Here is a 25,191-nt window from a genome sequence, read left to right as displayed (position 1 = left end):
CCTTGTTTTGACTGATATGGATGGTTTTTTCAGTTTTGGCATTAGATTCCTCTTTGATTTCGATGTTAAATTTGTTATTGGCTCTTGATTGATGAGCTTAAATGTGTGCTCTAGAGTTTGTAATTTATTTGGAGTCATTAGATTCATTGATGGATGGATGGTTGGTCGCAGCGTTGCAATGTTGTTCTTGGGGAAGACCAAAGTGTTGCAACGCTGGGTTGAGCGTTGCAACGCTGTTCATACTAGCTGTACAATGCGTGGTTCAGAGCGATTCTCGTGGAAGACTCATGGTTCGACTGGTTCAGCTTGGTTTCAGTCCGGTTCATTCCTATTTGGACCGGTTCAACACATTTTGATGCTTTGGAGGTTCGATTCAAGCAGTTTGGGTCCGGTTCAGGTCTATTCGAGCGATTCTACACCAAATTGAAGCTGTTTTGGACCTGTTTTTGTAATAATTTAGTTATTATAGCTGCTTAGGATGCCAAGTTAAACCTATCAGTGTTTATTTAAATAATTATGCATGTGATGTATGTTGAATTTAAATTTAAACATGATTGTGCATATAGTATGACATTTAGATTTAAAATCCCACTATAGGAAGCATGTTACATGCATTGAGTATATGTCATAAATTGTTATAATGTATAGAATACATGTTTAGGGTTTCTGTTTTTATTATAATTTTTATATTAAATTAAATGCCTTTGATCATGTTGTAGATGTATAAGCATGTCTAAAGTTCTATAAGTTGTTAGAAAATTGAATTAGACATTAAAATCCATAATAAAGATAAGTTGCATGCTCACGTAAGTTAATCACCGTTTTAAATAAGTTAAAATAGGCCGATATCTTGTAAAACATTGTTACAAACTCCACTGGTATATAATCGTGTTTATGGCTAGGGGTACTTCAGTTGACGGTCTACGGAACACCTCGCACCTAGGGATTATGGTCGAAAAATTTAGTGTTGTTAACCGATTTTATAAGCGTAAGTGAGCGGTGTAAGGTAATAAAATGGTTCATCACCTAGAGATTGTAGGTTAAACTCCAATTATAAGCTCTATACTTGGATAAAACCACTTAGACTTAGGGTTGTTTTAATTAGCAGGAAAAAAACCTAAGTATATTTTTACCCAAGTAGTAGAACACTTCAGTGGGAGTTTAATAACTTATATGATAAAGTTATTAGAACACTTCAATGAGAGATTAATAACATATACGATACGTTATTTTTAGCTCTCACATTCCTAAGAGTTCACAATCAAGATTTAAGCAGTACTTCGTGTCGACTATAACTCGACTGCTCCATTTGGAAAGTATTTGCATGACCATGGATTCAGATGAATAAGGGGAAGTCGTTCAAATATAAAAATCAAGTATATGATACATTTAATTTCAAATTTCACGTCCCTACAAAATTCACACCGTGAGATCCATACAACGCTTCGTGTCGATTATACCTTTACTGCTTCATTCAGATAGTGTTTGCATGAGTCAAGAGCAAGGTGAATGGGGAAAGTAGTTCATAGTAAGTGGGTGAAGGATTTGTGTCAACATGTCCTGCAGTCTGTTCCGTTAGTTTGGACCGTGAGATTCCTATGTTGCGCCTTTTGGTTTGCTTTAGGCAGCCTTTGCTAGTCGTTTAAACGATGACTATCCCCTCGGAGGGCTGTAACATAAGTTTCAGAATAACTCAAACTCCAGAAATGAATAGGATTTCTTAGGTCCATTCCCGACCTTGATTCTCCATTTCGGTAGCATAGTTGGGGTCGACATCTGACGTCTAAAAATGGAGGGTTACACTTACAGAATTACTAAAGTGTTAATAATTTCTGACCGAAAACGGTAACTAAACGACTATAGGAATAAGAGTTATTATGGAGATAGTGTTTGGTCAAAATTGTTTGCTTTAGTGAAGGAGTATCTGACTGCCCCTCGGTAGCACGTATTCTGACTCACTATAGTATTGTTGCAAATAAATAATGGTTATGGGTACATTATTACTAGTTTTGCTAAACTTGTTTTTGGATTTAGCCGCAATTTTCTAATTAGAATTTGTTTAAAATTTTCAGCATGTCGAATTCTTATATAATACTCACTTCCGAATTAGTTAACGATAAAATCGAATCAAAATACAAATTACTAGTGGTTAATGGTTCTAAAAGGGTTTTAACAGAGGATTGTCCTTGATCTCCCAATTCATCTAAAGTTTTGAACTATATAGATGAGAATGCAAAATTCGAAAAAATAGATGAATATGACTTATTTGTTATCGAAGCATGTTTAGTAGAAAACGATAAAACCTGGATAACTGATTCAGGTGCCGCTAATCATGTCTGTACTTTCTCATAGGAAACAAGTTCTTGGAGACAATTGACAGAAGGCGAAACAATCTTTAAGGTAGGGATTAAGGAGGTTGTATCAACTAAAACAGTGGGAGATATGAAGTTATTTATAGAAGATCGATACATTTTCCTTAAAAATGTTTATTACATTCTTTCTATGAAAAGGAATATGATATCTGTCTCTTTTTTGCTGGAACAAAATTATAAAGTTTCTTTCGAAAATGATGAAGTGTTTATTACTTCGAAGAATATTAAAATTTATTCTGCAAAATTAGAAAATAACTTGTATTTGTTAAAACCAACTGAGGTAAAGGTCGTTTTAAACATAGAGATGTTTAAAATAGCTGAAACTCATAATAAAAAAAAGCAAAGTTTCTCCAAATGCCTAACTTTGGCACTTGGGACTGGGTCACATAAATCTCAACAGGATTGAGAGATTGGTTAAGAACGGTCATCTAAATAAGTTAGAAGACAGTTCATTACCGCCTTGTGAATCCTTTCTTGAGGGTAAAATGACTAAAAGATCTTTTTCTGAAAAAGTTCTTAGAGCCAAAGAACCCTTAAAGCTGGTACATTCAGACCTTTGTGGTCCTATAAATGTGAGAGCTAGAGAAGGGTATGAATATTTCATCAGCTTTGTTGATGACTATTCTGGGTATAGGCATATTTACTTGATACATAAAAAAATCCGAAACATTTGAAAAGTTCAAAGAGTATAAAGTTGAGGTTGAGAACCAATTAGGTAAAAAGCTTAAAACACTTCGATCAGATCGAGGTGGTGAATATGTGGACTTGGAATTCCAAAGCTATTTGATAGAACATGGAGTCCAGTCTCAACTCTCAGCCCCTGGCACACCTCAATAAAATGGTGTGAAAGAAGGAGAAATATAACCTTATTGGACATGGTTCATTCCATGATGAGTTATGCCCAGTTACCAAGTTCTTTTTGGGGTTATGCAATTTAGACTGCAATATATATTTTGAATATGGTTCCCTCAAAAAGTGTTTCTGAAACACCTTACGAGCTCTGGAGAGGACGTAAAGGAAATTTACGTCACTTCGTATTTGGGGTTGCCCAACACATGTGTTGGTGCAAAATCTTAAACAGTTGGAACGCCGTTCAAAAGTATGCCTATTTGTAGGCCACCAAAAATAAACTAAAAGTGGTTTCTTTTACAATCCTCAGGAAGACAAGGTATTTGTATCGAAAAATGCAACCTTCTTGGAGGAAGACCACATGAAGAATCATCAACCTCGTTGTAATCTAGTAACAGATGAGATGCTTAGAGAAACGACAAATACATCAACCAGAGTTGTTGACAGAGCAGGTCCATCAACAAGAGCTATTGATGAAACTGGTATTTTACATCATTCTCAAGAGTTGAGAATGCCTCATCGTAATGGGAGGGTTGTGCAACAGCCTGATCGGTATATGGGTTTAATTGAAACTCAAGTCATCTTACCAAACGATGGCCTAGAGGATCCATTGACTTTCAAACAAGCAATGAATGATGTGGATAAAAACCAATTGATTCAAGCTATGGACCTTGAAATGAAATCTATATATTTTAATTCTGTCTGGGATCTTGTAGATCAACCTAAAGGAGTAAAACCCATCGGTTGAAAATGGATCTACAAGGGAAAAAGAGACCAAGCTGGTAAGGTGCAGACCTACAAAGCTAGACTTGTGGCAAAAGAGTTTACCCAAAGAGAGGAGGTAGATTATGAAGAAACCTTCTCTCCGATTGCCATGAAAAAGTCAGCTAGAATACTCTTGTCTATAGCTACATTTTATGATTATGAAATATGACAAATGGATGTCAAGCAGACCTTTCTGAATGTTTATCTTGAACAGAGTATCTATATGTCTCAATTAGAAGGGTTTATTGAATAGGGTCAAGAGGAAAAAGTTTGCAAGTTGAAACAAGCATTTAGATCCTGGAATATGAGATTTCACACTGCGATCAAATCTTATGACTTTGAATAAAATGTTGACGAACCTTGTGTTTACAAGAAAATCATTAACAAATCTGTCGCTTTTCTGGTGTTGTATGTTGATGATATTCTACTCATTGGGAATGAAGTAGAATTTCTAGCTGACGTTAAGAGATGGTTGGATATGCAATTCCAAATGAAAGATTTGGTAGAAGCACAATATTTTCATGGGATCCAAATAGTTTGGAATCGCAAGAACAAAATATTAGCACTATCCCAGGCATCTTATATAGACAAGATGTTGTCTAAATGTAAAATGCAAAATTCCAAGAAAGGAACGTTGCCTTTCAGACATAGAGTTCACCTGTCTAAGGAACAAAGTCCTAAGACACCTTAAGAGGTTGAGGATATGAAACGAATTCCATTTGCATCAGTGGTAGGGAGCTTAATGTATGTCATGTTGTGTACACGTCCCGATATATGCTATGCAATTGGAATAGTCAACAGATTTCAGTCCAATCTTGGATATCATCATTGGACTGTCATTAAGAACATTCTCAAGTATCTTCGAAAAATGAGAAATTATATGCTTGTTTATGGTGCTAAGGATCTGATCCTTACTAGATACACTGATTCTTTTTTCCAAACTGATGTAGATTCAAGGAAATCAACTTCGGGGTCAGTATTCACTCTAAATGGAAGAGCAATTTTGTGGAGAAGCATCAAGCAAAGTTGTATTGCTGACTTCATAATAGAAGCTGAGTATGTAGCTGCAAGTGAAGCAACAAAGGAAGCAGTATGGCTCAGAAAGTTCCTGACTGATGGAAGTAGTTCCTAATATGCACTTGCCTGTCACCTTCTATTGTGACAATAGTGGAGCAGTTACAAATTCAAAGGAACCTTAAACCCATAAACGAGAAAAACACATCAAGTGGAAGTACCATCTCATCAAGAAGATTGTACACAGAGGAGACGTGATCATCATGCAGATAGCCTCACAAGACAACTTAGTCGATCTATTTACAAAGGCCCTTTGGCAAAAGTGTTCGAGGGTCACGTAGTAGGACTAGGTCTACGAGATATTTATCATTAGGGCAAGTGGGAGAATATATGGGTATTTAATGCCCTAATTTATTGTATTTATAGTTTTTGTTCTCTCAGTATAACTCAACATTGTATATATTTATATATATTGATCAACTGGAGTTTTAGTCCAAGTGGGAGTATTTTTAGGTTTTATGTCATAAAACTCGCAGTTTGTAAAGTTAAACATATTCTATTATCAATAAAAGATGTTAGTCAACATTTCTTCAATAAAGGTATTGAATCTATTAATTGCATTCATAGAGTCTAAATCCAATAACTAAGATTCATGGCTATTACATGAATACTTGAACTTTATGTAGAGACATAAAGATGGATCAAGTTCGAGTAAATAGAAAAAACGATCTATAGTACATGATTAAGATTGGGTACCTTGTTCTGGTAACACTCTTGGATGTGGCCTAGTCTGTCGCAGTTACAAGTTGTTGTAAAGATACTACAAATGAAGTGATCCAAATTCGTTCATATAATGAAATAAAGAGTCGAGGCGTCTTATGCAATGAGTAGGCATAAGATCGGTCCAAGAAATAAGTCACTCTTACCTTTTAATGGTGTTTACTATTTAAGACTGACTATTTCGCTTAGATGACATAGGTAACTCGATCTTAATCCTGAGCTAACTATGAACTCCTGTTTATTCGGGATTATCCTTAGATTTTCATAGGTGAGGGTTAGTTTAACAGCATCGGCTCAATAAGCCTTCCACTTCAAGGATAAGACTGGGTACATAGTTGGGGACATAGGGTGCAAGATGGAATTCACATCTACCCCATTTAGGGATAAGAGAAAGGTTGTTCTCTTAAGTAGTATATCAAGGTCTTGAACAAGGGATCTCATCCTCTCACTAGCCGGAGAGGGATCCGGTTTAGTGATTGGATCATCAACTAATTGTTCATTAAAGGATCAGTTGGAACTTAAGGAACAAGACAGAATATCGAGGCTAAAACAATACATTGACCCAGCCGGTTTTACGAACAACCTGTCAAGGGCCGTCTTACTACTTATGGTTAAATCATGTGGACACAAATATATCTACAGTGAGAAGAGTGCAACTATCAAGCTATAGTGGTGTGACTCGATAGTTAACGGATACTGATTAATTCGGTCCAAAGAGTTTAGCCAATTAATCTTAATCGTTGGAACTCATGATCTGTAGGTCCATAAGATCCCTCTACTAGCTCGTAAAACATGAACGCCTTGAATTATTAAATTGAGTGAATTTGGATGACATCAATTTGAATCGTTCAAATTGAATTTCAATTTGAAAATGTTCAAATTGAAATTAGGGCTTTTGAGTTTGAATAAGTTCAAATTCAAATTAGGGTTTCCATAATTATATCCAATATAATTAAAGTTTAATTTTTTGAAATTAAACAAAATTTGATAGTTTATAATATTTAAATATCAATTACATGAATAATGTGTGATTAATTTGATATTTGATATTTAATTAATTAATTAATTAAATATGTTTAATTAATTATAAATTCAAATTAATTCCAATTTTAATTCAAATTGAGAAATTGGATTTTGATATAAAGAAATTATGAATTGATGAAATCAGGTTTTAATTCAGAATTAATTAAAATAAATTGAAATTTTGAAATAAAAGAGAAATTTGCAAATTAAATCTAAAAGTGGGTTTATCCCATCTTTGAAGCTAGTAGGAGGTGTCCCTCCCTAGTACATATACATATCCATCTTCCAATTTAAAGTAGTTGCTAGTTAATTCCATTGTTGAAGGAGTTTGCATGCAATTGAGTAATAAAAACACTTCAAATTTGCTGAGATGAGGATGATGGATTGAGATTGAGCACTAAAAAATTTGTTTTCTAGTTCAGTTTCTTTTTCCTCTTCAAACCCACAAATTCTCTTACCAAATTCACTCAAACTCGAGTTCCACCACTCAAATTAAAGGTTGAAAATAGTAGAAAATATCTCTTAGTGGTTCACGGCGGATTTGGAGCTGAATTGGAGTGAAGAACAACTTGGAATTTGAAGAATTCATCAAGAGGTATGTAACTTGAAACCCACTTGTGATTTTCTGAAAATGCATGCTTTAAAACTCAAATTAAATGTAATTAAAGTGATCATTGATTATGTTTGCTTCCATTGCATGCTAGTATATCCCTTCAATCTCGATGTCAAAATGGTAGGAATCGAGTCTAATAGTGTAACAATCGGCCATCTCTCATCTCCTTGACAAAAAATCGAAGCAAATTATTTATAGACAGGGCGCAATGTCACAATGCTGAAGGAAAGCGTTGCGATGCGGGCCCTTTATGCCGCAACGTCTTGTAGCATTGCAACGCTAATGGCAGCGTTGCAACACTGTCCTATTTTTTTCAACTACTGCCTTTTAGCGTAGCAATGTAGCATAGAGATAGAGTTTCGATGTGCCGAGCGATGTGGTGTCTCTGTCAATGAGCATAACTCTACGCTGATGGAGGGTTGCAACACTGCACATAGGGTATTTTGGTCATTTGGCCTTATAATACCCGGTTGATGCAATTAAGCTCTGATTTGGCCCGTTTTAGCTCCATTTCACTACTAACGCGCCATTCTACCTCTTAAGTACTCGAATCCTACCCGGTTTATTTGGCCTTATAATACCCGGCTGATGCAATATACATAAGCTCTGATTTGCATGCTCGATTCTCAGCCCAATATCCTCTATTTATTATAAGACTATCATGCATATTGGATAGCTGCATGAGGAGCAGCTCATGCTTGAAAATTGACTCAAGAAGAAGGTGGGATTGGTGTGAGCTACTTGGTTCTCTAGTGGAGAAATCCAACTTTTCAAATTGTGTTTATTGTAAGTTTTTCCAATTTTGTTTTTATAAATTGATTTCCAAAACCAACTTTGTTTTCAAAATTGAAAAATTTATTAGTTTTACAAAAATTAATTTTCTAATAAAATTAATAAATAATTAATTATATAATTTAATTAATTCTACTTAATTTAATATCAAATATTAAATTAATTTTACACAAAATCCACCTTCATTAATCCTTATTCATGAATTTAGTATTTAAATCATATTTAAATATTAATTGATTCTTCAATTTCATTTAATTCCAAAATTAAATGTGTAATTATAACATATAATTACTAATTCCCTTAATTCTAATTTGAACGTTTCAAATTAACTTATCACACTACTCTAAAGCTAATCCATTTACAAACTAGTAGGGGGACCTTGTGGACCTACAGATCATGGGCTCCAAGGATCCGAGATTAATTGGCCAAACACTTTACACCGAATTAACCCTTATTCGTTAACTAATGAGTCACTCTATTAAAGCCCATAGTTGCACTCCCCTCACTGTAGATATATTATGTGCATTAGATATAAACATGATTAGTAAGTTAACCCTTCATAAGTTGTTCGTAATAACGGTTGGGTTAAATGTATGTTTTACCCCCGAGATTACCTCTTGTTCCTTAAGTCCCACTGATCCTCTAATGAACAATTGGTTTGTGATCCAATCAACAAACCGAGTCTCTTTCGGATCAATGAGAGGGTGGGGCTCCTTGTTCAAGACCCAGAGTCAGCAATTAAGGAAACAACCTATCTACTATCCTTGAAAATGGGTAAGAGTGAGTTCCATCTTGCACCCTATGTCCCCAACTATCTACCCGGTCTTATCCCTAAAATAGAGGTTTATTGAGTCGGCGTTGTTAAGCCAACTCTCACCTATGAAAATCCAAGGATAATCTGGAATCAACAGGAGTTCATAGTTAGCTCTGGATTAAGGTCAAGTTACCTAGGTCATCGTTTTGAAATGGTCAGCCTTAAATAGTAAACAACGTTATAAAGTAAGAATGGCTGATTTCATGGTCCGATCTTATACAAACTCATTTGCACACGATGACCCCACTCTTCATGTCATATCATGTAGATCATTTTGACCATTTACTCAAACCTGATCTACTTTTATGTATCTACATAAAATTTAAGTACTCATGTAATAGTCATGGATCTTTTAGTTTATTGAATTTATTTCTAAAACGAAATAAGCAATACATATATTCAATAACAACTTATTAAATTTTCAGAATAAGTTTTATTGTTTACAAACTACAAGTTTTAGGACATAAAGCCCAACATTATCCTCACTCTTTTCTCACAAGTGTCTTGACTAGTCATAGCCAGGTAGCTCGTTCTACCTTTAGTCATGCATAACATTACAAGTTCATTATTTTTTCATTCATTTTCTTTCATTCATTTTCTTTCAGTGCAAACATGTATCAACTGATTTCATTTTCTTTCTACTCTTTTAGTATTACATTACAACCCATCATGCAAGACACTCTCAAATAAATGGGACCTATCGGAGTGACAACAAAGATACAGGCTAAGTAATATGATTTTAAGCATGCACGATCTAATGTAGACAAACAAAGAACTTAATCGTGCATGAGAAGTAAGATTTTTTTTTAAAAAAAAACAGGCTAAAATCATGATTATTCATATCAAACATCATGTCATACAAATTAAAAACTAAAGGGAATGCGTCATAAACTAGTCATCATAATGAACCACAACACATGAGTAAACATGCATATAAGCACACAAACAAAATAGCCCAATTTCAAATGCTCAAGGGCATCAACTAGAACACATACATACCTCATCCTCAACTTAAAATCTAACATTGTCCTCAGTGTGATAAGAATAGAAAACAAAGGACAAAATTAAAAAGGAAAATAGAAAACTTACCTCAAATTTGGCACATTGGATGGCGGTGATATCGAGCTCGCAAATTCATAAGATATTCATTCTCATATAGATAAAAGAGGGACCTACAAAATTTAAAAAAAAAAAAAAAAAAAGGCTAAGCTAAAAAGCAATTAAAAGAAAAGAACAATAAAAAATTTATCGCCTAGTTGCCTCCAGGAAGAGCAAATTTTCAAGTCGTTTGCTAGACATTGTTTTCCTATGAGGGTACATAAAAATTCTAATATTTCTCTAGCCTTTTCTTCTTTGAATCCACATAGATGCTTAAAGAAAGCAAGCTTTTGAAGCGTTCGAGGGCTTTAAAGACATAAATATTTTTTAATTTTTGTGTTTCTGGAAAAATAAAGACAGACTCGACTGACTCAATTGAAAATAAAGACTCAATGGACTTGTGCAGATGAGATGAGCAATACTAAAAAAAATAAAAGAGATACCAGAGGAAAGAATAGAATGAGGCATTGCAACCTTTAACTCTATCACTTGGGGCTCCTTGAGATGAAGCTCGGACTCATACTTAACTTCACATATTTGTTCAGGACATGGCGGAAGATATGCAACCTCATTATCACTTGATGAATAAAATCCTCAAGGAACTCATCTTCAGTGGCACAGACGATGGTTAGCTCTGATTGACTCTCTAGTGTTGGCAGGAAATCTGTAAGCTAGACGATTGGGTCATCCAGCCCTTGCATAGGGGCCTGGGCCTCTAGGTGAGACACAAGGGATTCCTGCAGACAATGAGAAGAACAATTAATGAGATAAAAAATTATAAAATTTTCAAACATTTTCAAAAATTTTCTAAGTTTCCATTGAATATAACCAATCAACAGTGCATTGACCATTCAAAAATTGCTCGTCAGTACAATTGGGCCAAAATTATCGTTTTGCCCTTATGATTACATCTAACTCTTTAAGTACCACTGATCCCTCTAATAAACAATAAGCCATAGTCCAACTATGACCAAACCCCTCTCGGGCCAGGAGGGGATGTGGTGTCACATTGTTCAAGCCTCCAAATCAGTCTATAAGGGAACAATTTCTCTACTTACTCTAACTATAGAGAATGAGTGAATTCCTTATTGTAAGCTGTGTTTCCAGCTCCCCAATCAGACAAATCCTCAAAATTGTAGGCATATTAAGTCGGCGACACTAGCCACTATCACCTATATAGATCAAAGGACTGCCTTCATAGGCAACATATCAAGCCACCAATAGTCATCCTGGTGAAATGTAAGTCTTTTCTATCAACGGTGTTATATAGTGAGATTAGTCATTTCGTGGTTCGATCTTATAGTAACTCTTTGTGTAGAACACCTCGCTCTCATGTCTCCACATGAATGATCAGGATCATTTGTAGCACTTTACAACAATTGTAATATCTACAAAACAGGTCATATTCATAGTATCACTAGGATAAGGTACTCAACCTTATCCATTTGCTACAGACCGTTTAGATTATCTCTTAAACATATTCCACCTGTATGTCTCCACATACATGTTTAAGTTACAGAAGATAACCTTGGATCTTAGTTGATTGATTTTGTGGGTTAATGCTACTAAATGTCAAATAAAATACTACTTATTTTATTAATTAAATAATTTTTTTGTACATTACAATTACAAGCTATAGAACACACGAGATTTAGGGCATCAACCCCAACAATCTCTCTCTTTTCCTAAAGCTAGTGAGGTGTACATCATAAAAGTACTCAAACTAATATAAAAAGTATACATAAAACAAGAAACTAGGTCATACAATACGCGCTTAGTAAAAAATTTCTCACTTACCCTAAACTAAACGTGGCATGTTTAGTAGACCTATACTCTACAGGTCACCTTTAAACACCTTAGCCGTAGGGCCTCTGTAAACAAATCAGCAATATTGTGCGTCAAAGCTATCTACGTGATGATCACATCCCCTCGATGCATAATATCCCGAATAATATGATACTTCCTCTCGATGTGCTTTCCATGCTTATAACTTTTAGGCTCCCTGAAATTAGCCACAATAATACTATTATCATAAGAAAAGGTGACATGCTTTGAGATGTCTGGAACTACTTCCAGATAAGTTAAGAACTTTCTGAGTCAGACATCCTCTTTGGCAGCTTCACAAGCTGCTATATACTCTGCTTTCATTGTGGAGTCAGCAATGCACCCTTGCTTGGTGCTTCTCCAGACTACAACCCTTCCGTTAAGAGTGAACACTGATCCTAAAATGGATTTTCTAAAATCCCTACCAGTCAGACAATTAGAGTCTGTGTATTCTGTAAGGATCAAATTCTTAGACCCATGCACGAGCATATAGTCCCTAGTTATCCAAAGATACTTGAGGATAGTTTTAACAACAGTCCAGTGATCTAATCTTGGATTCGACAGATATCTATTGACTATCCCCACTGTATAATAGATGTCAGGTTTAGTACATAACATCATATACATCAAGCTACCAATAATTGATGCATAGGGGATCCGTCTTATCTCCTCAACTTCTTAAGGTGTCTCAGGATCCTGTTCCTTAGATAGAAACTCCATGCTTAAAAGGTAGCAAGCCTTTCTTGAAGTTTTGCATTGAATATTTGACAAACATCTTGTGAATGTATGATGCCTGAGACAAGGCCACCGTCTTGTCCTTTCAATCTCTAAAGATCTAAATGCCAACAAACTGTACCTCTCCCAAATCTTTCATTTGGAATTGGGTAACCAACCAATGTTTATTTTCAGTCAGTAGACCAAGGATATCATCTATGTACTGTTGGAATTGGTGTTCTAATTCTCCCGGAGTCTCATTGTTTTATAAAGATACACATTGTTTGATTATAAAATAAATGTTATTTAATTCTGGCATTTACTAATATCCAATAAACAAAACTCTTTGGTTATCTTATGTGAACTTAAGTGATAACCTAAATAGGTCTATAGTATAAGGATTAAGTTGGGATACCTGATCCTAGTGACACTACGGATACGACCCGCTTTGTAGAGGTTTATAAATTTTGTAAACTACTACAAATGGTAGATCCTGACCATTCATGTTGAGACGTGCAAGCGGGGGTGTCCTATATAAAGAGTTTGTATAAGACCTGAACCTTGGGATAACTAGACTCTGTATATAACATCATTGATACTAGTGGGAAGGTCATGAACCCATCGAATCGCTACATGGGTTTTACTGAAGCACAAAATGTCATTACGAATGATAGGGTCAAGGATCCATTGTCTTTTAAGAAGCAATAGAGGATGTTGACAAAGATGAATGGGTTAAAGCTATGAACCAGGAAAAATGAAGTCTATGTACTTCAATAACGTCTGGGAGCTTGTTGATCCACCTAATGGGGTAAGACCTATTGGGTGTAGTGGATCTATAAGAGAAAAAGAGGTGTAGATGTAAAGGTGGAAACCTTTAAGGCTAGACTCGTGGCAAAGGGTTATACCTAGGTTGAGAAAGTTGACTATGAGGAAAATTTCTCACCTGTTGTCATGCTCAAGTCTATCAGGATTCACCTGTTCATAGCCATATTTTATGAGACTAGAGACTTATATCACACCTAAATGACCATAAGTGAACGACCTCAATCCTGAGTGTTTTGGGAACCCCTGCCTTTGAGGGTGGTCCTTTGATTATTATGGGTGAGAGTGGCCAGATTGCCAACTTAACATGCCTACTTTTTTGGGGACTTTTTTGATCTGGGAGCTGGGAACTCAATCCACAAGATGGAATTCACTCCTTTCCCGAAGCAGGGATAAGTAGAGAGATTGCTCCCTTAAGGGCTAATTTCAGGGCCTGAACATAGTGATCACAGCTTCTCTTTGGAAGAGAGAACTTAGTCACAATAAGACTATGACTTATGTTCATTAGAGGGATCAGTGGTACTTAAGGAGTTAGATGTAACTACAGGGGCATAACAGTTATTGGCCCAGTTGTACTTACGAGCGATCTGTGAAGGGTTGTCGCATTGCTGATTGGTTAAGATGTACACATAATATATCTGTAATAAGGAGAACTCAGCTGTTGGTCTTTAGTGGAGTGCCTGGTAGTTAACGGATGGTGGATCCCATGACTAAAGAGTTTTGTCAGTTATTCACGTACCGTTGGAGCTTCGAGCTACAGGTCCATAAGGTCCCCTTGGTAGCTCTATGGATTCAGATGAGGATTAGTTCTTGGTGTTGATTTGAAATGCTTAAATTGACAATAGGTATTTTGATTATATATGATATAATCGGTATGATGTGAGATGCATCTAATGGAGGATTGATGTAAATGAGATTTACATTAAGTACCATGGAATAGAAAAAGAACTATGGTTTATCTGTTTTATGAGATGAAATATTAAAATTATAGGTCATAATTATATTATGGTAAGTTGGTTATCATTTATATTTATAATAATATTAATTATTGGATAATTAAATCTTTTTCTCTAATAACCAATTGAGTGGGAGGTTATTGGTGGTTCATGGTAACCATGAGATAAAAGAAAAATGGTTTTCCTAATTTTTTTTAAAGATTTTTGTCAACATTTTGAGATTTTCTTTCGGAAAAAGAATCTCACGGAGCATGTCAAGTAAATACCGATTTACTAAGTGACAACTTGTTTTAGTAAACGATCGTGTTGTGTTTTGTAAGCGACAGATACGATACTAAGCGATGAGCTAAACTATCGCTTAGCTTTTGCTAGACAATCACTTAGTTTTTGCTAAACTATGGGGCATCAATGTATATGATAGGTTTTAGTCATCTCCCACTTGCCCAATCATGTACACGATTGTTCATTCCTCTTTCTTCTGGCTCAATCAAAGTCCACACAGAGCCCACCCTCTGGATTCTCACACCGAGAATACCAAGGTAACCTTCTTGGTGGTGTCATACTCAACTCGACATCGTCGAGGTTCTGTGAAGGTCGTTTGTGTTGCTGGGGAGTTCGTGACCGAGGCAATCATTGAGTTCGAATATACGGTGTTTGTGCTATGGAGCGATCATGTTGTTCGAGCGTTCGAGGTTGCTGTGTTCGAGCATTTGTGAGCAAGGAGCGTGGAGACGAGTCGACAAACGTTCGTAGCTTTTCTCCTTGATTTCTTGTTGTATCATGATGTAATTTCTGTAATAATTGCATAACTATTTGTTTTGTTTACAACTATATTTTGTAATGTTCATACATGATTGTAATTTGGAATGATCTATTCCACTGCTCATGGAAATCCTTGGTTTCGATTTCCTTCATGTACAACACTAGAAAAGCTACTGAACTGTTGATGATTTTCTTGTAAATAGAAGGCTCAGCAACATTTTGATCAAAGCCATAAGATTTTAACGTCATATAAAATCTTATATTTGAAGATCAATAAACTTGTTTCAATCTATAGATGGACCGATTAAGCTTGCAAACCGGCTCTTGACCTTAGGTTATAACCCTTTGCCACAAGCCTAGCCTTGAAGGTTTGCACCTTCTCATCAGTACCTCATTTCCTCTTGTTGATCCATTTACAACCTATAGGTTTTACCCCATCAGGTTGATCTACAAGATCCAAAACCAAATTGAAGTACAATACTCCATTTCGACATCCATAGCTTTGATCCATTTATCTTTGTCAACATCCTCCATTTCCTTCTTGTAAGACAATGGATCCTTAACGTTGCCTCAGATATGACAATTAAGGTTTCTGTTAAACCCATATAACGTATAGGCGGGTTCGCAACCCTCCCGCTACGTCGAGGCTCACTTAACGTATGGGGTGGATATGACCTACTAAATGAACTGACATCTACAACTCTTGCTGATGTACTTGGCTTTTCAACAACTATTGTTTAAGGTTTAGTAGTTTTAGTGGAAAGTTCAGTTAGCACTATTCTATTGTGCAATTTATTATCCCGTATGTGGTTCTCTTCTAAAAGTAGCATTTGTCCACACAAACACTTTATTATCTTTAGGATCGTAGAAGTAAACACATTTCATTTCTTTGGGATAACCTACAAATATGCACAATTTTGAATGAGGTTCCAACTTTTAGGATTAACCTTAAGCACATATGTTAGGTAACCCCAAATCCTGAAATGACACAAACTCCCTTTACGACCATTCCATAACTCCAAAGGTGTTCCAGTAACACTTTTGGAAGGAACACGGTTCAAAATATAGGTTACAATTTGTACTGCATAACCCCAAAACGAGTCAAGTAAGGAAGTGTAACTCATCATAGACCAAACCATGTCCAATTGGATTCAATTTTCCTTTTCGATACACCATTCTGCTGAGATGTACCAGATGTTGAGAGTTGGTACACAATTCCATATTTTATCAAATAGTCTTGGAATTTCAAATTTATATACTATTTACCTCGATTAGATCAAAATATTTTTATCGTTTTACTTAATGCATTTTCTGTTAGGGTATATGTCCTAAATCTCACAGTTTGTAATATTACGTATTTTATTATCGATAAAGATGTTATTGATGTTTATTCAATAAAACTGTTATTGAACATGTGAATTGCACTTGTAAAGTCTAAATACAATCAACTAAAGATCCATACACCATTTTTATAAATAAAAGCTTTATTTATAGAGAAATATACATAATAATTTTGTTCAATTAAACACTTTACAGAAATTAAGTTTCGTTTCAAATCAGGAATTGCAAATACATTTTCTAGTAAAATATAGGATTTCTGCAAAGTAAGACGGAGTCCTCCCACTACCTTCGTTGAGGCAACATGCCTAGTCCAACACAAATCATCATTTCACTTGCCTCTTGCTACCGCCAGGAATCAATTCCCTGAAATGAATAGTAGTGCCTAAATCTATTATCCAATCAGAATCATCATACTCCACTAAGCAAGTTTTCAATACAAGTGAGTCATATTTACCTTGCTTGGCCTTCTTCTTCTCCACCAAGTATTTGAGATAATTCCTCTTCCAATATCCCTGTTGGTTACAATGGAAACATATATCCTTTGCAACCTTGGCTTTCTTACCATTTTGGGCAGATGCTGGTGGGTTAACCTTCCCCTAGCTTCCCTTCTTCTTCTTCAACTTTTTGATGTCAGAAGAAGAGGGTACAAACTTAGTTCCAAAGGTCAAACCTCTATGGAACTTCTTTGAGGACGAGAAAACATTTGCCTCACCCTTTTGTTACTTGACTTTCTCAAGGATTGGTATGTCTATAGCTCGTTACGCAAGGTGGTCAGGTTGTTGTCAATCCTATTTATAACAACATTGCTACGGAACTGTAGGAAACTTTCAAGTAAAGTTTCCAAAATGAAGCTAATCTGACTGGTTTCATCAATGATAGACACATTCATCTCCACCACATTAAAGTGGACCATCATGTTCAGAACATGTTCTCGAACAGAGGCCTCTTCTAGCATGCGGCCATTAAAAATGTATTTGAGTGCATTGTGCCTGAGCTGAGTGGATAGCTGTCTAAACATTACCCTTAAAGACTCCATGATCTCACGAGTAGTGAGCATGGGATCATGCTTCTTGCTCAAGACCTCAAATAGGCTCGCCAAGATGTACGCTCGGACATTTTCATTTGTCCAGACCCATTGTTCATATGCCTCATAAACATTTTGGGTGGCATTAACTGGTGGGACTTTAGGACACTTTTCAACTAGGACAAATCGTAGGTCATCGATGATTAGAACCGTATTGATTGTATTTTTCCATGTGACATAGTTATTGCCATTAAATTTATCGGTAGAAAGCATGTTTAAAGTAGCGGATGCCATTTTAATTATTGCTTAAACATACAATTTATTTATATTGGTTAAACGAGCATCAACTAATTTGAAAAACCAATCAATTTAGCAAAATAACTTAATGCACCCTATGTGACATCTATTTTGCAATAATGCTTCAACGGGGTAGGGTAAAAGCCACCATAGGGTGAACCATTACCCGTTCACTGAATTGAGACTATCTCAACCAATAATTACACCAAAACAACTCTTGTTCCTATAATTATTAGTCACCATTGTTTGGTTTAGAAAATTATTAACTAGCTTAACATTTTTCTTGTAAGTATAACCCCTTATTTTAGATTATAGAGTTCTTCCCCAATGAGCCAACCGTAAGGAAAAACCGATTAGGCAAAAACTAAAGTAATCCTATCCATTTCTAGAGTTTGAGTAAAAACTCATGCAAATGTCATTCGTAAGGGGATACAAGCAAAGGTGCCTCGAGGCCAAGCATGAAAGTTTACTCCAAACTAATGAGAAAGACTGTGGGATATGTTGACACACGTCCTACTCCCATTTACTATAAACACTCTCTTCATTCACCTTGATATTGACCTATACAAATACCACACGTAGGGGACACAAGCAAATGTGTCTCGAGGACGAGTATAGGTCTCATGGTGTGAACTTTTAGGGAGAAACGTGATAGGAAAAATGAAGTGTCATATACCCCATTTTCCTCCCACTTAGTGTTTTGCCTAGGATTAATTAACTTAGAAAAATACGACTAATTATTTTTAATAAGTGATTGCTTACTTTGCCCAATGTAATATTTAATTTGGATAGTTAAACAATATTGATTATTGTTCATTAAACACTTTAATAAACTTTCAATCATTGTGTGCTTGTAACAAATCTATTTAATTCACTTTCCAGGTCAGTTCTCATGTAGGGGTGTTCGGTTTTTGTCAGCTTAAATACCCCGACGTAGACAAAACTGACCTTAGACAAAGGTCTCATATAGATACATTTGTTACAAATTTAATATTTTAATATTAACCAATTTAATTATATTAAACTGATTAAAAGATTAAACTATTTCTAATCTTATTAGAAATAATGTGATCATAGGTCTAAAGTGAATCATAGTTTAAACTATTTAAAAAAATTATTTTTAACCTATGTGAGCATGCAATTCTTTATTATAGATTTTAATTTCTAATATCATTTATTTATAACTATTATAAAGAATAAATGAAATAAATTAAAAACTAAGATTGCATCTATATGGCATACTTGGGAAAAATATAACATTTATAAACTACCTAAAGTAATGTCATGCTTCGTGCAATCTCATTTTCATTTCTTAACATACAAAACATTTATATACTAAAGTAATGAAAATAAATGAACAACATTCAACCATTCATACAAACTATATTATATGGCCATTATAATATAAATGATGCATGGTAATGTTATTAATACATGCAAACATATATTATAACTCTTATATTATATGATGCATGTGCATGTTATTGATTAAATCATACAACTATATTATAACAATTATAATAATCATGATGCATGAATTATGGATAACCTATGGTGGGATTTCTCTATATGACATACATTATGAGATATATAGTAAGATCAAATCATACATCCAATGCATAATTTTAAAAAAAATAAATAAAAACATATTATTGGATAGAAATTGACTTTCTAAAAATTATTAAATTAATATAACATTTATATTAATTCAATTAATTAAAAAAAACTAAATTATTATAATAATAATAAAGTAAACCCAAAAGTAGAACTGCCTGGATCGAACCAAGACATTAAACCACCCGTGAACCAGACCATCTATGTGAACCATTGTAAAATGGCCAAACACATGCTCTAGTGCATCTTGGAGTGCCACGACACTACAAAAACTCATTCCGTCACGTCGCATTGAAGCGGCGCGATGCTAAGGCACATAGTCGTTGCGCCGGTATACAGAACAACTTCTGTACTGGCTCCAAATTTTTCCCCGTCACTTCCAGATCTTCCCCGAACAACCACGAACAACTCGGACAAATAAATTATAGACTCGATAGAAAATTTACGTAAAAGACAACGGGTCCTTACAAATGAAATTTGTAAAAATAAAAATTAGTCAAAAGAAAGAACAACCCCAAAACATCCACAATATGCAAAACTCCCACATTCATCGTTATAAATGCAAAATAAAATAGTAGACACCATCACTCTGAATTTTAATTCCGAAAAAAAAGAAATTTGGGACTCAAAAATAACACTCTGATACCAATTGAAGGTTTGTGAAAATCGCAGCAGAATCGTGATCGTGTCTCAAAATCAACTTTCACAAAAAAGATAAAATTATAGAGGAAAAAAAAGAAAAATTATGCAATAATAATTATAATATGCTTTAACTCAAGAAAAGTGGAATTAGTGTTTAAAAAAATACTTTTGAAGACACAATAAATTTCTTCACACAATTCCTCTTCCAACGAACTCTTCGGTCTCTCATAGGATCACGAACTTGCCAAAAATAGCAACCCTATCCAACCTCGAATACTACCACAATGGAAACTTTGGTATTCTCTTTTGGGATGATCATTCATAAGAGTTGTGGGCTCTACGTTAATTTTGGGAGAGGGACAGAAAGATTTTGAGAGGAGAACAAGACTTCCAGAGAAAACGATTTTGTTGAAATGCCTTGAACCTATTTAGATTTTGTATTCAACATATTTATTTATTTGTAGTTATTTATGATTTTGACCCTAGGGTTTAGAGTAGTGAGTTATATAAACTCTCTAACCCTAGAGGCGCCGTTTTGATATAATTTCTGAAAACATTCTCTCAAATAATATTGTTCTCCTTCTGCCCATGGGCGTAGCTAACACACTGTTAGTGAATCACGTATATCTGTGGCATCTTCCCTATCTCTACTTTCCTTTTTGTGTTCTTTAATTGTCGATTTCGCAACAGATTTTTTGGATGAAAAATTCTGTCACTTTTTCTCTATGTGAGAAGCAAGGGGAAGAAGAAGATTAATCTCAACAATCTAACCGCACCTGCACGATTTTTTTAATTGAGAGAATTATTAACTCCCTCCTTTAATTTAAAAAATCTAAATATAATTAAATTAAAACCAATTTGATTTAATTAATAATAAATAATTATAAAATAATCAATTTATTATATAATACATATTTTATACTATATGCTATATCTAATATAACATATAACCTATAATTTATATTATATCCAATATAATATAACCTATAGTTTGTAATTCTCTCATTAAACCTATCGTATTTAATATAAATCAAATTCATATTAAATTTAACCTATAGTTTTCATATGAATCGTACTCATATAATTAATATTTGAATCCTATTCAAATATTTTTTTCCTCTCAAATAAAACTTTATCTTATAATTTATCAAATACATTATATTAATTATATCAAATATAATAAATTCCCTCAATTAATTTGAAAATTAACCCAAAATTAATTTGATTCTCAATAATCTCAATTAAGCTACCGAGGGAACTTTACGAACCTATAGATTGAAGCTCCAATGGTACTTGGATAATTAATTAAACTCTTTAGTTAAATTACTCAACTTCTATTAACTACCAGTCACACCAGTAAAGTCCGACAGCTGCACTCTTCGCACTATAGATATATTTTTGTGTCCATTGAATATAACCAATCAACGGTGCATTTACCCTTCACAAATTGCTGGTAAATACGCTTAGACCCAAAATTACCGTTTTGCCCTTGTAGTTACAACTAACTTCTTAAGTACCACTTATCCCTCTAATGAACAATAAGTTATAATCCAACTATGATCAAACCCCTCTCAAGCCAGGAGAAGGTGTGACGCCATATTATTCAAGCCCCGGAATCAGTCCTTAAGGGAGCAATTTCTCTACATACCTTAATTATAGAGAATGAGTGAATTCCTTCTTGTGTAGCTGCATTCTTAGCTCCCCATTAAGATGAATCCCCAAAATGGTTAGCATATTGACTCAGTGACACTGGCCACTCATTCATGCAGATCAAAGGATCATCTTCATAGGTAGAAGTTCACAACTTACTCAAGATTCAGGTCAAGTCACCTAATGAAATGTAAGTTTCTTCTATCAACGATGTTATATAGTGAGACTAGTCATTTCATGGTCCGATCTTATACAAACTCTTTATATAGAATACTCTCACTCTCATGTCTCCACATGAATTATCAGGATCAGATCATTTGTAGCACTTCATAACAATTTAACATCTACAAAGTGAGTCGTACTCATAGTGTCACCAGAATAAGATAACCAGTCTTATCCATCTACTACAAACCATTTAGGTTATTTCTTAAACATAATCCACCAATATGTCTCCACATAAATGTTTAAGTTACAGAAGATAACCTTGGATCGTAGTATTAGTTTTATGGGTTAATGCTACTAATGATCAAATAAAATACTACTTATTTTATTAAATAAATAAATTGTTTGTACATTACAATTACAAACTACAGGATCCACAAGATTTAGGGCATCGACCTTAACAACTCAGACTTTGAAGATCAGTTCTAGCCTCAAATCTAGAATAGAGATTGTCTTGCTGGAAGCTTAAGAACTCTGATTTCTCATGGAGTTGTTGCTACACAAGAAGGAATTTTATTAGATATTTTATTATATAAAATATGTTATATGTTATATTAGATATAAAATATTGTATAAAATCTATATTATATAATAAAGTGGTTATTATATGGTTATATATTATTAATTAAATTAAAATTGGTTTAATTTAATTATATTTAAATTTTGAATGTAAATTAAAGAAGGGAGTTAATAATTATCTCTATTAAAAAACCGTGCAAGTGGGGTTGGTTGGTTGAAATTAATCTTCTTCTTCCCTTTGCTTTTCACGTAGAGAAAAAGTGGTCGAGAATTTTTCATCCAAAAAATCGTTTTCTCTGGAAATGTTGTTCTCCTCTCAAAAAACTTCTCTCCTTCTCCCAAAATTTTGGCCCAGCTGTACTTACGAGCAATTTGTGAAGGGTCAACTCATTGTTGATTGGTTATATCCAATGACACAGAAATATATCTGTAATGCATAGAATGCAACTGTCAGTCTTTAATGAAGTGACTGACAATTATTGGAAGTTGATTAATTTAATCAAAGAGTTTGATCAATTAATTGGTACCATTTTAGCTTCAAACTATAGGTTCATATGGTCCCCTCATTAGCTCAATTGGGATAAAAATGAGAATCGAATTAATTCAGATTAATTTGAATTGTTCCAATTAATAAATGAAATTATTTATATAAAATTATATGAGATACAATTTGAGAGAAAATATCAAACTTAATATGAATTTGATTCATATTAAATAATTGAGAGAATTAATTTTTATAATATTAAATTAAAGTATATATCAATTAATCAATGTTAGTTTTATTTAATTACATAAAATAGGTTGTTAATTAAAGTACATATTAATTAAATGAAAATCAATTTTATTTAATTATATGTATTTTTTTAATACATAAACCTTTTATTTTCTTCAAATAACTTATAAACATTTCATTTTCTTCAATAAATTCTCTCATTATTATTTGGAAGATGAAAAGAAAAGTTCTTTCATCTTCTACTTACACTATTATAAATATTCTAAAATATGTTGGGGTTGTAAAGTATTGAAAATATTGAGGTTATTGAAGATTTTGGAAAAGTGTTGTTCTCTCAAAATAAAATCATTCCCTCTCCAAATTATTCAAGAAGCACACAAACTCTCTACTATTCTCTACCCCGAGAATACCGAGGTCTCCATGTAGTGGTGTTTATTGTTTTTGAACAATTGTTTGTTTTTTATTGCTCATGTTCGAAGTTTTTATAGAGGAAATCGTGGAGAGACTAGTCTTCAAAGGTACATTTTCCTAATCGTTTCTTCTTCTTAATTTCTACATATATCTGTATGCTTAATTGGTCATGTGTATTCTGTTTCTGTCACATATATTCTTTATGCGTTTTGTAAAATTAAAATTAAGATGTGATCTTTTCCGCAATGGGTACTCGTGTATCCTTACAATTTAAAGAAACTCTTAAACAAGAGAACCAATGAACGGAAGCAGATCGTTCTAAACTCCATAATGAAAGAACAAGAACATTTACATCAAACAACAAGAGTTATGCATCAACGAGTAAATTACAGCATGCTTCAAGGAATAAACAGAAAGGGATCAAGTAAGACAAACATTTGAAGAACTTTCTTCTAATCTACCCTCGATCAATTAGTCAAGCGTCCAAGCAAACTCGATCAAGCGCACGAAGGCAACGAACAAACCCAACAAACTCAAACACATTCGAGTAAAACTCGATCCTCGACCCTTGAACAAGAAATATGATGCCAACACTCGGTTACCTTGGTATTCTCGGTGTGAGAATCCAGAGGTGTGGGCTCTGTATGGATTTGGTAGAGGGAAGGAGGAATTGAACGATCGAGTAAGTGGGAGAAGGGCTAAGTTTATCGTATAGACTGGGTACTCGATTGTTTAGTATCGAGGAGCTATCGTCTAGCAAACTTGGTCCTTGATCGTATATACTCTCAAAACTATTATATAGCATTTTCTCTTTTCACGATTGGAATGTGTTGGTCCTGAAAAAATGAAAACCATTTTCATTTTATCTATCAATTATCAAAACTAAATATAACTTCCCACTCATTTAGTTATTGGAGAAAATCGAAATCAATTATCTCATAATCGATTTAATTATAAATAATTATAATAACTAATTTATCATATTATATTTATAACCTATAGTTTGAATATTACATCATATGCAACATATAAACTATAGTTCTTTTTCTTCTTTATTGCATTTTATTGCATTTAATATAAATTATATTTATATTAATTTCTCCAATTAATGTATCTAATACATCAAATCAATTATATCACATATAATTGAGTCAATTTAATTATATCATATATAATCAAATTCTCTCTTGTTAATTTGAACACTTCAAACTAACCCAAAAACTAATTCTCAACTTGAATCCATTGAGCTACCAAGGGGACCTTATGGACCTGTAGCTTGAAGCACCAACGACACATGAATAACAGACTAAACTCTTTAATCACGATATCCACCATTCGTTAACTGTCGGACATTCCACTAAAGTTCAACAGTTGCACTCTTTACACTACAAATATATTTCTGTGTCCATTAGATATAACCAATCAACAGTACGATGACCCTTCACAAATCGCTCGTAAGTACAGCTGGGTCAATTTACCGTTTTGCTCCTGTAATTACATCTAACTCCTTAAGTATCACTGATTTCTCTAATGAACAATA

Source organism: Benincasa hispida, chromosome 3 (assembly GCF_027475165.1).
Source record: "Benincasa hispida cultivar pf3 chromosome 3, pf3_genome.v1.1, whole genome shotgun sequence".
Lineage (NCBI taxonomy): Eukaryota > Viridiplantae > Streptophyta > Magnoliopsida > Cucurbitales > Cucurbitaceae > Benincasa > Benincasa hispida.
This window is presented reverse-complemented; position numbering follows the sequence as displayed.